Here is a 13,418-nt window from a genome sequence, read left to right on the forward strand (position 1 = left end):
CTTCCTCCATGATCTTTGAGCACCAAAGCAAAGAACCAAGGAAAAAAAAAAAAACAACAAAAAAACCCAAAAACACCCCAAGCAACTAAAACGCAAATATTATTTGCTCGGGCTAGGTTTTTTTAAGAGGCTTATAAGACTGACTAAGCCAGTGCTGATTTAAGAGTGGCACATGTTATGTGCCTTCCACAAAGTGTGGGACAGCTGCTGCAATGCAAAGTGGGTGCAGAGTCAGACCCTTTACTTCAGACCCAGCCCTGCCTTCCTGAGGGATAGAAATTCATCTGTTAGAATCCCTTGGAGCTTATGGAGCTGCTCTTGGCCGTCCTGTGATAACGGGACTACTGTGGAGCACTGGAGAACTTTCAGCTTGGTACCTGTTATATATATTATGGTAATTCGTGCTGATAGAATATATATATATATAGCTAGATAGATAGATACATAGATATATATATAATGGTAATTCATACTCATACTATATATATATATGTATATATATATATATGTATAAGAATAAAATATAAAACTTGAAATCACAGTAGCAAGGGAAGAGGGGATTGCTTCACAGGGTGAGGAAACCGCAGCTGGCAGTCGGGTAGGAGGAGTGTCATTAACATAGGAAGTGAACCCAGCCGGCACAGGAGATTGTCGTTCTCACTGGTGTGAACAGGAGGAGGCCCAGCGATGATGGCCCATGGAGATGTTCATCTTAGACAGAGGGGACCATCAAGGACATACATCTGCATACAGGATTCCGGTAACTAAAGAGTTGATACACATCAGTTCCTGCACAAGGTTTTGTCCAGCACAGGACGGAGAATAGAGGCATCATGAATGTGAAGAACCCTGAGGAAAGACAAAGGGACTCTGCCATGGGCTAGAAAAAGAGTATAAGAAGGGACTCTGCCAAGCGGCATTGGTGAACAGGGGGGGTTGGGTGCGATAGAAGGCGGATCTGTGTTCACCCAGCTTCCATCCCGGGGTCGGTGCTGTCCTTGATTGTTGGCTGTCGTGGCTGCATATCGGTTGTGAATAAATTTATATTTTATTTTTATTAAATTGGCTGGATCGATTTTTACCTATAACAGTATCCATGTATGGGGGCCTGCAGAATCTAAGCAGCATCTTCCTTGGCCAACAACAGACTGGAAAGGGAAAACCAGCATCAGAAACCTGTGAGATGGAAAACTTTGGGCTGTTTGAGATCAAAAATGTCACCTAAAAATCTCAATGGCGAAGAACAACCTTTCTGACAAGGATTCCAGTAGAATAAATGACACAGGTGTTGGAATAACAGCCAGTGCCCACAGCAATGACAATTCCTTGGTGAGGAGGGTCCCACGGAGAGTCGGCTGTGTAATGACACTCACAGCCAATGTGGCTACATGTCGTTCTCCTTTATTAAGCAACTTTGACATAGTTATCCTCCTCTATACACTGTCTCCTGCCACTAATGCTTAATGCTCATTGGTTAAGTAGCTATATTCACACATACATCTTAATTACTGATTGGTTGTCACACTATAAGCATCTTTAGCTAAGGTGTGCCAAATTAGGAGCTCCCACAACGTGCTTGGCCCATTTGGTTTCATCCTGGCACAATGCTCATTCTTCCTTGTTGTATTTGAGGACAGCACATGGTCTATCTTGTTCCTGTTTGAGGACGATACATGGTTTTCAGAGTAACTCTGTAATCTGCAGACCAGGGCTGTCCAATTCCCACAGGGGAATATCATGGCATTGTTCAGCCAAGAATCCTTCTACACCTTGGAATAAAAGGCAGTGCCCACTGCAAAGACATTTCCCTGTCCTGTGGGCTCCACAAACCACACATGAACATGGCACTTTACCTGAGTGCTTCCCAAAGCTTCTCTGCAAGAAGCACTGGGGAAGTGCATGGGGTAAGAGTTCTGCAAGTGCCAGGCTCTTGTGCAGCAGAAAAGTCATAAAATATGAAAGATTCTAGCAACCCAAATAAATCCATCATTTATGGCTTGTAAATATTCCGGTGAATCTCAGTTACTTCAGGGCAAAAACAAACACAGGGCAAACTTGCCCAAGTATGATTTCATGACAAGATTCCCATTTGTCTGCTCCTTTCTGTGGGAGAAGACGAGATTACAAGCTGTCCAGCTGAAGAAGGAAAGGAGGATCTACACTTCCCTGTCATATTTTCCTACTGACTAAGGAATTAAGACCAAGAATTTGGGTAATGGAGGGATAAGACTGGAGTATGGATTAGGGTTTACATCCTAAGATACTTCATTTGCTGAAATAGAAGCACTTTTATTGTACATGGATCTCCTTGCTAAACCTCTTTGTCTACAAACTCCCTTCCTCCATGGCAGAACTGAACAAGCAACATAAGTCAGAGCCTCAAGTTAAAAGCTCTGTGATGAGTTAGTTTTAATGGATCCATTACCATTCTGTGGGGTTGCTGTCATGTGGAGCTCAGGTGGCTTTTTGTTGAGATCAAAATCAATGAGCCATTTGTCCCAGCTCCACCTCTCCTGAGGCAGCACTGGCTCCACTGTGCCATTTCTAAATGAAAATTGAATCTCCTAAAGAAGCCAGGCCAAAATCACGAGGGAGTAGTCACAAAAAATAACTTAGGTCGTTTGCTGGGTATTCATCTAACAGATACCACCTTCCCAAAGTCCAGGCTACACTAAACAAGGCTCTTTGCTCTGTAATCAACCTTTCAATTGGTAGTGTTTCATACCCATGCAGAAGAACAAAAAGCCACTTCCACTGTAGAAACATGAGCTGCAGCTATGCAGTAAGTTGTGCTCAGTAGCTGACCTGCTGCTTTAGCTGTGAGGCAGGAGATACTGCCATAAAATTTCACAAGAAAATTTTCAAGTATCTAAAATATGCCGTGTTATGTTATTTTCTACCTCCAATATTGCCTGCACATAGCTTAAGGAAGAAAGGTATTTACCAGCCACCATAGATGAAAAAAATTAAAATGAAAAAAGGGCTTTTAAGGATATCAGAGTGATGGCCACCAGTCATTTTCCAGCTTTGTAGGATTTCAGCTGAAAGTCAATCTAAACAAGCCAGCATATGTCTAGCAAGAAGGAAATCACAGATCATCTCTGCTCCTACACCCAAGCTTTTCTATATCAAAGATGGATGGTATTCTTTTCCAGCTCTCAAGAGATGTGTCATAATTTACGAATAAACAAAATATCATGCATAGAAATATTTCATGGATTGTAGCAGTTCCTTTGAGGGGAGCTCCCCAGGGAGTCCCCGGAGGGCCCCCTGGGCTGTGAGTTCGCTGGCAGCAGCAGGCACGCAAGGAGACTCCACAGGGCTTCTGAGGGTGCTGATTAGATGAGGGTTTATTGGGTGTCCCAGCCCCGGGAGTAACATGGTTTCAGAGGGAGAAGGGGGAAAGGGAAAGAGAGGGGGAGAGAGGGCGAGCCTAGGGGAGAGATGGGCCATGAGAGAAACTGGTCTTCCTCGCACAGCTTAAGAGGGAAATTCAAAGTAGGTGCGAAATAAGGTTTGGGCAAATGGGATTGTAGATTCATGGGACTTCAGGGGAGGAACACAGCTTGGAATAAACCATATATTTTCAAGAGCTACATTTTTGAGACAGAGCATACCATTTGAATAAAATGCAACACCACAATAGATTATTAAGATAGATAGTTGATAGATAGATAGATAGATGATAGATAGACAGATAGATAGATAGATAGATAGATAGATAGATAGATAGATAGATAGATAGATAGACAAGGCAGATAGAGATAGATGAATGCACTTCCCGGTATCACTTTGTATAGAAAGGGATGGGGAAGTGACTGGTTATTCTTTTCCACACATGGGAAACTATCTTTTTCCCAGAAAATTCAGCTTCCTTCTTCAGTGACCACCATGGTATCTGAAGACCCCACCAAGAAGGCCCTGTGATGCCAATGGCCTGTGCATCCAGCAAGTCAAGAAAGTAAGGCCTGCCTCTTAATACTACAGTGGTATTAAAGAGGTTTATTCTTGGTTTTTGGTACAAAGAGGAACAAACTGAAGCCACTTACTGTAAAATGCCTGCATAAGCACCAGTGCAAATCACAGCCAAAGGAAGGATGAAGCCAAGGTGTCCCACAACCACAGCCCAAGTGGCCAGAGATCCTCCTTCAACCCTGGCTGCATTGAAACCCCACTGACTGCCAAGAAGAAAAGCGCCCTACTGAGAGCAAGCAAACTTAACCCTATGGCAGGACACAAATTTAGAGGGAAAAAAATGTTAAAACCCCCGCACCACCAGACACACTTCCCAGTGAGAAGGGTTGGAACTCTCTGCCCCCCAGCACTTGCCCAGCAGGCAGGTTCCCAAAGGTGCTGGGAGCTAAGCTGTGCCCTCCGACGGAACAGAGCCAGCCTCCCTTCAGTGGCAGAAGGCGCGGCCTCAGCTGTAGCCCCGGGTGCCTGCGGTGGCCCAGGGCACGGCCATGGCTGTCAATGTGTTGGGCTGCAGCACAGGGCAGGCCGGAGCTCAGCAGCCTCAGCAGAGCCCAGGGCCGCGGCCCTTCCCTGCCGGGGCCCGAGCCTGGCCCGGCCCGGCCCGGCCTGAGCGGCCCGGACTGGCCCAGGGGATGGGCTGCGCCCGCCCGCTGTGCCCACAGGCTGGGCCCAAGCCTTTGCAAGAGGCTTTCTCCCAGCTTGGCAAAACCTCGGCCAAGTGTCCCTGTGCTGTGCTGAGAAGAGTAAAAAACCCCCTCAAATTTAACCCTGCTGCCCACCGCATGAGGGATCCCTGCACCCCTTAGGAGAGGCCATCAATACTCCTTTGTGCCTCATGAGGGATCCCTGCACCCCTCAGCAGGGACCCCAAAATATCCCTGTGTGCCTCTTCAGGTCCAGGCCCAGATGATCCCACAGAAGGAAATGTGCCCTCAGCCCAGGGACGCCCAGCATGGGCTCCCCCTTCCCCTCGGGGCCCCGCCGCTGGGCACAGCAGCCCCTGCCTGGCTCCTGCCTGCCCACACCGTGGCCATCCATGGCTGCTCCTGGGCATGGAGCTCAGCCAGTGCTGGTGCCGGGTGGGCTTTGCTGCTGTTACCACACGGACATAATTGTGAAAACTTTATTCTTTTATTTGAATATGAAATATGGGCCAAGCCCTGCCCTGGCAGACAGGGGATGCCCACCTTCATTCCTGGCCGGGGAACAGGACCAGGAGGCTGAGGGGCAGAGGGTCTTGTTGTGGAGGGGTGGGTTTTGGGACGGCCTCCTGACGCTGCTGCAGCCATGGCAGGGCAGATAGGGGCAGAAGTGGAGAGCTGGGATAAACTGTCAACCTCCCGCTGCCTGTGTTCTTAGGCTCATCTGCTGACGATGCACAGGAGCATCTGTGAAGAGAGGAGGTGGCTGAGGCCCCAGCTGCCAGTGGCACACAGGGAGCCTCGTGCACAGCAGGGCCCAGAGCTGGCAAGGCTCCCCAGCACGGCTGGAGCTGCTGGCACAGCTGGGCCCAGCTGGACAGCTGCCCCTCAAGGCCCCGGCCAGCAGGGACGGCTCTGGGCAGGGTCCCTGGCCAGGAGTGGGTGCCAGAGCACTTCTGCCTTTCAAGGGCAACCTCGGCCCTGCTCTTTCTCTTCCCCACCTCCCTCTGCCTCTGCCCTGTGCCCCTGGGGCTGCTCTTGGCCAGGCAGCCCCAGTGGGAGCCAGCTCTGGCTGCAGCCCCAGCGGGGCCCCCAGGACAAGGCCCAGCAATTGAGAGGCCAATGGAAGCACTGGTCAGCAGCAGAACACTCAGCAGAGTTATTTGGACAATCATGGACTGGCCACAACCCCACTGCAGTCTCAATGGGAATGTTCCCTGACCACGTTAGACTTTCAAAAGAAGCTGTTGGAGGGGGAGAGCAACAAAACACTCACTGTTTTCTCTTCCCGATTCCAAATACCGGATTCCAAACAAGCACAACACGAAGACAAGCTCCAAACAAAGCAGAAATGCCAGTATTGCTAGCCAGTAGCCTGTTTCCTGATAGAAACCCCTTCCGAGGCCATCCTGGGCATTGGGAATACGTGTTGTGGTGCCGGCTGCATCTGTGGGAGCAATGGGGAGTGTGAGCCCGTGCTGTGCTGCACTGCTGAGCTGGCAGCACGCTGGATACGGGCAGGACGTTCTCTGTTTCCCCCAGAGCTGGGGCCTGCAGGCACCTTGCCGGCCCTTGGCACAGGCTGTGCCAGCCAACAAAGCCCAGCAGGCCGGGAGGAGAGCCCGGGGGCAGCGCAGCTGCTTGGGCAGTGGCTGCTGCCAGGGACAAGGGCCAAAGCCATCCCTGAGCAGCCACTGCCAGCCCTGGCCCTCCCTGCCCCGTCACAGCTCCCCCAGCCCCAGGGGACAGGCTCAGGCCCTGTCAGGACCCAGCGCAGCCCCTGCCCAGTCGGGAGCCAGGGCTGGCTCTGGCCCTGGCTGGGGCTGCTCCTGTGCCTTGGGCCTCTGGGCACTCAGGGCCAGCTCTGCAGCAGCTGCAGCGGGAGGGACGTTGCTGCACCAGTCCCGTTTCCCTGGGGCTCTGAACGAGCTCCAGAGGCCTGGAAGCCAAGGGCAGGCCGTGGGGGAAGAGCTGCTGCCACACAGCCCTGCCCAGGGCTGAGCCCAGCACGGCAATTACCTCCTATGCCTTTGCTCATGTCTGGCAACTCCTCCTTTCCTCCATCAGAATCTGACACAGAGCCATTGCTTCCAGTATGATATGGCGCCATCTGCATGGACTTTTGCTCCATTGCTGTGGAAAGGAAAAAGTACAGCTTGACCAGATGGAACCATTCAGCATTGTGGAGGGTTGCATCATCAGGAATCAGTATGTGTGAAGTCATGGATAATGCTCAGGAAGATGGCCAGGTTGTTAGGTCTGGGCCAGGGTCCTCCCTCCTCCATGGAGCTGCCCCTCCACATGTGCTCAGAGACTGGGAAATTGCAAGGGATCTCAGGGTGGGCATGGCCCATGGTGCAGTTTGGGTTGCCTGGCAGCACATGCCAAATGCCTTCCTGCAGGGGCTGGGCAGAAGCTGCAGTCAAGCCAGGCTGGGAAACAGCCCTGCAGGGTGCGAAAGCAGCAGCGGGGCAGTGAGGCTGCCATGGATCCCTTCCCGCTGTGTTGCCAAAGCCCCCGGCTGCTGCGACACAGGGGTAGGTTGAGGGAAATGCACCCACCACGGCCTGCCATCTCTTCCTTCTTCATTGTAGGAGGACCTTAATGGAAAATTGCTCCATTTCTCTTTCAGGCCTGAGTGGCAGTGAGGGCACCTGGGTGATTGATGCCCTCCAAGGTACTCCCTCAGCTCTGCCTTCCACTCAGGAGCAGGGGCAGGGGGAACATGTGCCTGCAGTGGCCCCACACTGGGATGGAAGCAGCCCCTTGCCGGGCATTCGGGGCAGAAAGGACTCCCTGGAGCTGCCAGCAGCTCTAAACCGAGCCACAGGCAGGGCCAGGGCTTGGCAGTGGCAGCAGGAGCAGCTCAGGATCCCCGGGGCTGGCAAAGGAGCTGCCAAAGGCTCAGCTCCGGGGCTCAGCCCTGGGCCCGGCCCCTTCCCTCTCTGCTCTTCTGCCGGGCTGCACAGAGCACACGGAAGGACACACTGACATGGCACATGGGAGGAAGATGGACAGCTAAATGCTCCTTCCTCCCACAGATTGCAATCCTGTGAGATCATTCATGGTTCGAGAAAGGAGCATAGCCAGATTTCCAGATACTTTAAATCAAGAGATTATGTTAAGGGAAATAGCACATGAGGGAGCTCTTGCCACTTGGACACCAATTATTTTGTCAGGAAAGACACATGAAGAACTTGCCTCCACCATGCTTTGGAGTCTTCCAACTGTTATGCACTAGCTTTTCCATATAAGCCATATCACGATCCCAATCTAGAAGGGAGCAAAGATCAGAAAATTTCCATGGTGTGCTGGGATTCCCCTCTCCCTTAGAGAACTGGGCACTGCAAGGGGGTCGGGTAAGGCCTTGGCTGCCAGATGTCAGTGGACAAGGCCAAAGCTGCACAGGGGCCTGGGGAGCTCTGGACTGGCTCTGGTCACTCTCCACCCTCTTTGCAGGCCCTGTGCAACACCCCTGGGGTGGTGGCTGGAGCAGCCCCAGGCCCATGGCAGCTCTGTCCCTGCCACAGAGGAAATCCTCTTTAAAGCCCTGGGCAAAACCATCCCCAGCGCTTCCCAGGGAGCAGGGAGCGCTGTGCCGGGAAAGGGCAGCCAGGCAGCCGGCTCACCTGCTCGCCGCACTTGGAGTGGAGCCGCCTGTGCAGCCCTGGCAGGCAAGGCCACGGCCAGGAGGAGCAGGAGTAGGAGGCGCAGAGCAAGGGCCATGCTGCCTTGCCCTCTGCCAGTCCCGCAGCTCTTGCTGCCACCGCTGTCCTGACTCCGCTGTCCCAATGTCAGCACCGCTGCTGCCACCGCTGCTGCTGCCGCCGCAACAGTTGTGCTCAGGGACTGACTGCTGGCTCCTTGTGCTGCTGTGCAACCGCGGGGCTCTGGGACCTCTGTGATCTCAGAGCCTGCTTGTGACCTCATGGCCAGGGTGGAGTTGTGTGGAGTGGGTTCTGCTTTCTTTGGAAGGGAGCTCATCCTGCTCAGCTGCTCTGCCTAAGGGCTGTGACACAGTCCCAGCTCAGCTGATCTCACAGGTTGGGACATGAAGGGATGGAGAGCAGCTCTGCCGAGAAGGACTTGGGGGTACTGCTAGATGAGAGGTTGGACATGAGCCAGCCATGTGCATCCAAAGGAGAGTGCCCAGCAGGTTGAAGGAGGTGACTCCCCCCCTCTGCTCTGGTGGGACCCTACTGGGAGTACTGTGGAAGACGTTTTACAGTGACCTCTGTGAACCATCGAGAAGTTAGGTAGGAGGATCCATGTTTACAACTAAAAGAATTTTCTAGTAATTTTCTATGTCATTGATCATAGAAACCAAGAAAGAAAGAAGGATAAATAAGAGAAACCTGCAACTCCCTATTCCAATGAGCATTTTGCTTGTCTCTTGTGACCAATGAATAAAGTGTAAACATAACAGCTTTGTAAGAATGCAGAAAAAGCATGCAGGCTAGAATAAAAACAGGGTTTGAAGCCTTCTGGAAATGGACTGTGTTGCTTTGTAGTGTCTCGGTCTCTACCATGACAGAGTACTGCATCCTGCTCTGGGTCCCCAAGGCAGGAAGGACACGGTCCTGTTGGATCTAGTCCAGAGGAGGGACTAAATGCTCTGAGGGCTGGAGCCCTTCTGCTTTGGAGACAGGCTGGGAGAGCTGGCAGTGTTCAGCCTGGAAGAGAGAAGACTCCAGGGACACCTGATTGCTGCCTTTCAGGGCCTTCTGGGGGCTTGTAAAGAGATGGGGACAGAATTTTTAGTAGAGCCTTTCATGACCAGACCGAGGGGGAATGGTTTTAATCTAAAAAATGGTCAATTCAGACTAGATGAAAGAAACACATATTTTACACTATTGCTGATGAAACCTTGGCAGAGGTTGCCCAGACAGGTGGACATCCATACCTGCAGACATTCAAGCTCCTGCTCTGAGCAACCTGACCTAGTTCAAGGTGTCCCTGCTCACTGCAGGCCATTGGGACAAGATGGCCTTTAAATGTCCCTTCCAAGCCAAGCCATTCTGTGCTCCTGTGCACCATCAAAGCAGTGCTGCATTAGTGCTGGGCTGATTATGCTGGCACCTGTATTTTGGTACTTGTGCCATTTAGCAATTGACCACAAGAGGATTGATGGGCTGGACAGTGAAGTCTGCAAATAACACACAGTGTGCTCAAGGAGAAACAGGAGAGGAACATGGCTTCCAGTTCAGATAAATGCCAGCATTTTGCTGCCCATTCCTGGTTAGAGAAATAAAGGAATGTCCTGAAGATCCCTTCATGTGGGTGCATTACTTGCCATATCAGTACTTGTGTTCTGTAAAACAGGTTAAGTTGTTACAGCTTCTTGCCACATTTATCCCTGGATAAACCCAAATACTGCGTTGCTCCTTGTCTATTTTCTTCCAAGTCAGGGCAAATTTTGTTCATTACTGAGTGGGACATATTCATCTGTTCACAAGCAAATTCCTCTTGCCACTCTCACAATGGCAAGACTGCTTTGTTGATTTGCTCAAATCAGACTGTAATTAAGGCTACCTCTCACTAGAATTAAAGCTGATGCATTGGGAGGCAAAGTGTTGAGTCATTTCTCCTGGAGTCTGACACTGTAGAGAGTTGTTCTGTAAGTAAATGACATCTGAAGACAGGTGTAGTCTACCATACTTCTGGCATACTAGAAGTGAGAAAAAACCCTTTGAATCAGGATTTTATCCTTTCTTCCTCCACCTCCTCCTCCCAGGAATTTTAATCGCTGAGGTCTAAGCTCTTCAGCTGCCTCACAAACATTGTTTTAATTCAGACAAGCATCCATGCAGTGAGCCACAAATCAGGACCGTGGTGTGAACCTGGAAGCAATGTAGGTTTATAGCACTGAAAATAATAATCCAATACCCAGGTTAAGCCAAGCATTTCTCAAATAACTCCACATGTCCTCAGAGATGTTTCAAAAATGATCATTTAATAAGCTGGGAGTGGGGAGAGAGAATGTCCTCAAAATCAAAAATACAGCTTTTTGAGGTCTTTATATTCCTATAAAAAGAGAGTCCAAGTTGTTAATCTATGGAACATTAACTAAGAAGTGAATGACAGATTGTCAAAATAATTGCTTAGGGAGCAAATGACCATAAATAAAAACAAGTTTAAATGTAGATAATAAGTAAACCATCACACTAAGGAAAAAGCCCGACCTGCCAAAACTAAAACAAATAAAGCTGTTTCAAATGTCTCATAAAAGAAAAAAAAAAAAAGAAAATAATCAGAGATCCTCAAGGGCATTATTATCTATAGAAACTTTTGGGTATTGGGAAAAAAGGAAGGAAACTGTAGCATGCAATTCACAGATGTAACCTGGAATTTATTGGTGGATTTGTTGCAGAATTTCTGAGAGCAGAGTGGAGAAGGATAGGGGCTGATCAGACCATGTGTGGGCATTTACAGCAGTCTGAGGGATGTTTTTGGGACCAGCTGCAGAGAGGAAAAGCAGCACACAATTCCTGGGACAATCTCTTTGCTGGCTGTGGACTTTTTGACAGTCTGTCCCCTGGGGCTGGGGGAGCTGTCACGGGGCAGGGAGGGCCAGGGCTGGCAGTGGCTGCTCAGGGATGGCTTTGGCCCATGTCCCTGGCAGCAGCCACTGCCCAAGCAGCTGCGCTGCCCCCGGGCTCTCCTCCCGGCCTGCTGGGCTTTGTTGGCTGGCACAGCCTGTGCCAAGGGCCGGCAAGGTGCCTGCAGGCCCCAGCTCTGGGGGAAACAAAGAACGTCGTGCCCGTATCCACCGTGCTGCCAGCTCAGCAGTGCAGCTCAGCACGGGCTCACGCTCCCCATTGCTCCCACAGATGCAGCCGACACCTCAACACATTCTGACATCATCTGGAAAAGCATGAGAAGAGCTTTCTGCTGGGGAACAGCTTGTTTGATGAACTTGATGGCCATTGTGGCTGGTGTGGCACTGTGCCTGATGATGTTCTGTGCTGGAATCTGGTATTGCTGGAAGATAAAACGGTGAGTGTTTTACAACTCTCTGCCTCAAACTCTCTTCTTTAAAGGCTGCTCATAGTCAGGGAACATTCCCAGAGAGCCTGCAGTGGAGCTGTGGCCAGTCCATGGTTTTCTCCTAATAACTCTGCTGAGGGTTCTGCTGCTGCCCAGTGCTTCCATTGGCCTCTTAATTGCTGGGCCTTGTCCTGGGGGCCCCGCTGGGGCTGCAGCCAGAGCTGGATCCCACTGAGGCTGCCTGGCCAAGAGCAGCCCCAGGGGCACAGGGCAGAGGCAGAGCAAGGTGGGGAGGAGAAAGAGCAGGGCCGAGGTTGCCCTTGAAAGGCAGAGGCGCTCTGGGGCCTGCTCCTGGCCAGGGACCCTGCCCAGAGCCGTGCCCTGCTGGCCGGGGCCTTGAGGGGCAGCTGTCCAGCTGGGCCCAGCTGTGCCAGCAGCTCCAGCCGTGCTGGGGAGCCTTGCCAGCTCTGGGCCCTGCTGTGCACGAGGGTCCCTGTGTGCCACTGGCAGCTGGGGCCTCAGCCACCTCCTCTCTTAACAGGTGCTCCTATGCATCTTCAGACGACGAACCTAAAAACAGAGGCAATGAAATCCTGGCAGTTTATCCCAGCTCTTCCCTTCTGCCCCTATCTGCCCCGCCATGGCTGCATCACCGTCATGAGGCCGTCCCAAAACCCACCCCTCCACAACAAGACCCTCTGCCCCTCAGCCCCCTGGTCCTGTTCCCCGGCCAGGACTGAAGGTGGGCAGCCCTTGTCTGCCAGGGCAAAGCTTGGCCCACATTTTATGTTGAAATAAAGAAATAGAGTTTTCACAGCTATGTCCATGTGGTAGCACCAGCAAAGCCCACCCGGCACCAGCACTGACTGAGCTCCATGCCCAGGAGCAGCCGTGGATGGCCACGGTGTGGGCAGGCAGGAGCCAGGCAGGGGCTGCTGTGCCCAGCGGCGGGGCCCCGAGGGGAAGGGGGAGCCCATGCTGAGCGTCCCTGGGCTGAGGGCACATTTCCTTCTGTGGCATCATCTGGGCCTGGACCTGAAGAGGCACAAAGGGATATTTTGGGGTCCCTGCTGAGGGGTGCAGAGATCCCTCATGAGGCACAAAGGAGTATTGATGGCCTCTCCTAAGGTGTGCAGGGATCCCTCATGCGGTGGGCAGCAGGGTTAAATTTGAGGGGTTTTTTACTCTTCTCAGCACAGCACAGGGTCACTTGGCCGAGGTTTTGCCAAGCTGGGAGAAAGCCTCTTGCAAAGGCTTGGGCCCAGCCTGTGGGCACAGCGGGCGGGCGCAGCCCATCCCCTGGGCCAGTCCGGGCTGCTCAGGCCGGGCCGGGCCAGGCTCGGGCCCCGGCAGGGAAGGGCCGCGGCCCTGGGCTCTGCTGAGGCTGCTGAGCTCCGGCCTGCCCTGTGCTGCAGCCCGACACATTGACAGCCATGGCCGTGCCCTGGGCCACCGCAGGCACCCGGGGCTACAGCTGAGGCCGCGCCTTCTCCCACTGAAGGGAGGCTGGCTCTGTTCCCTCGCAGGGCACAGCTTAGCTCCCAGCACCTTTGGGAACCTGCCTGCCGAGCAAGTGCTGGGAGCCAGAGAGTTCCAACCCTTCTCACTGGGAAGTGTGGCTGGTGGTGTAGGGATTTTAAATTTTTTTCCCTCTAAATTTGTGTCCTGGCAGACGGTTAAGTTTGCTTGCTCTCAGTAGGGCGCTTTTCTTCTTGGCAGTCAGTGGGGTTTCAATGCAGCCAGGGTTGAAGGAGGATCTCTGGCCGCTTGGGCTGTGGTTGTGGGACTGGCTTCATCCTTCCTTTGGCTGTTATT

The 13,418-nt window shown here is 52.1% G+C and overlaps 2 long non-coding RNA genes across 2 annotated transcripts; one reads left to right on the top strand and one right to left on the bottom strand.

The window, feature by feature from the left end:
- Positions 1 to 5,087: 5,087 nt before the first annotated feature.
- LOC135307086 (uncharacterized) lies at positions 5,088 to 8,115 on the bottom strand. Its single transcript, XR_010367819.1, has 4 exons — positions 7,818 to 8,115; positions 6,636 to 6,749; positions 5,893 to 6,063; positions 5,088 to 5,363 (listed from the first exon to the last, which is right to left on the bottom strand). It is a non-coding gene; the product is annotated as an uncharacterized LOC135307086 (long non-coding RNA).
- Positions 8,116 to 8,469: 354 nt separating this feature from the next.
- On the top strand, positions 8,470 to 12,417 carry LOC135307087 (uncharacterized). The gene is made up of 3 exons (XR_010367820.1): positions 8,470 to 8,872; positions 11,447 to 11,612; positions 12,145 to 12,417. It is a non-coding gene; the product is annotated as an uncharacterized LOC135307087 (long non-coding RNA).
- Positions 12,418 to 13,418: the final 1,001 nt, after the last annotated feature.

The sequence above is a fragment of the Passer domesticus genome, chromosome 9 (assembly GCF_036417665.1).
Source record: "Passer domesticus isolate bPasDom1 chromosome 9, bPasDom1.hap1, whole genome shotgun sequence".
Taxonomy (NCBI): Eukaryota; Metazoa; Chordata; class Aves; order Passeriformes; family Passeridae; genus Passer; species Passer domesticus.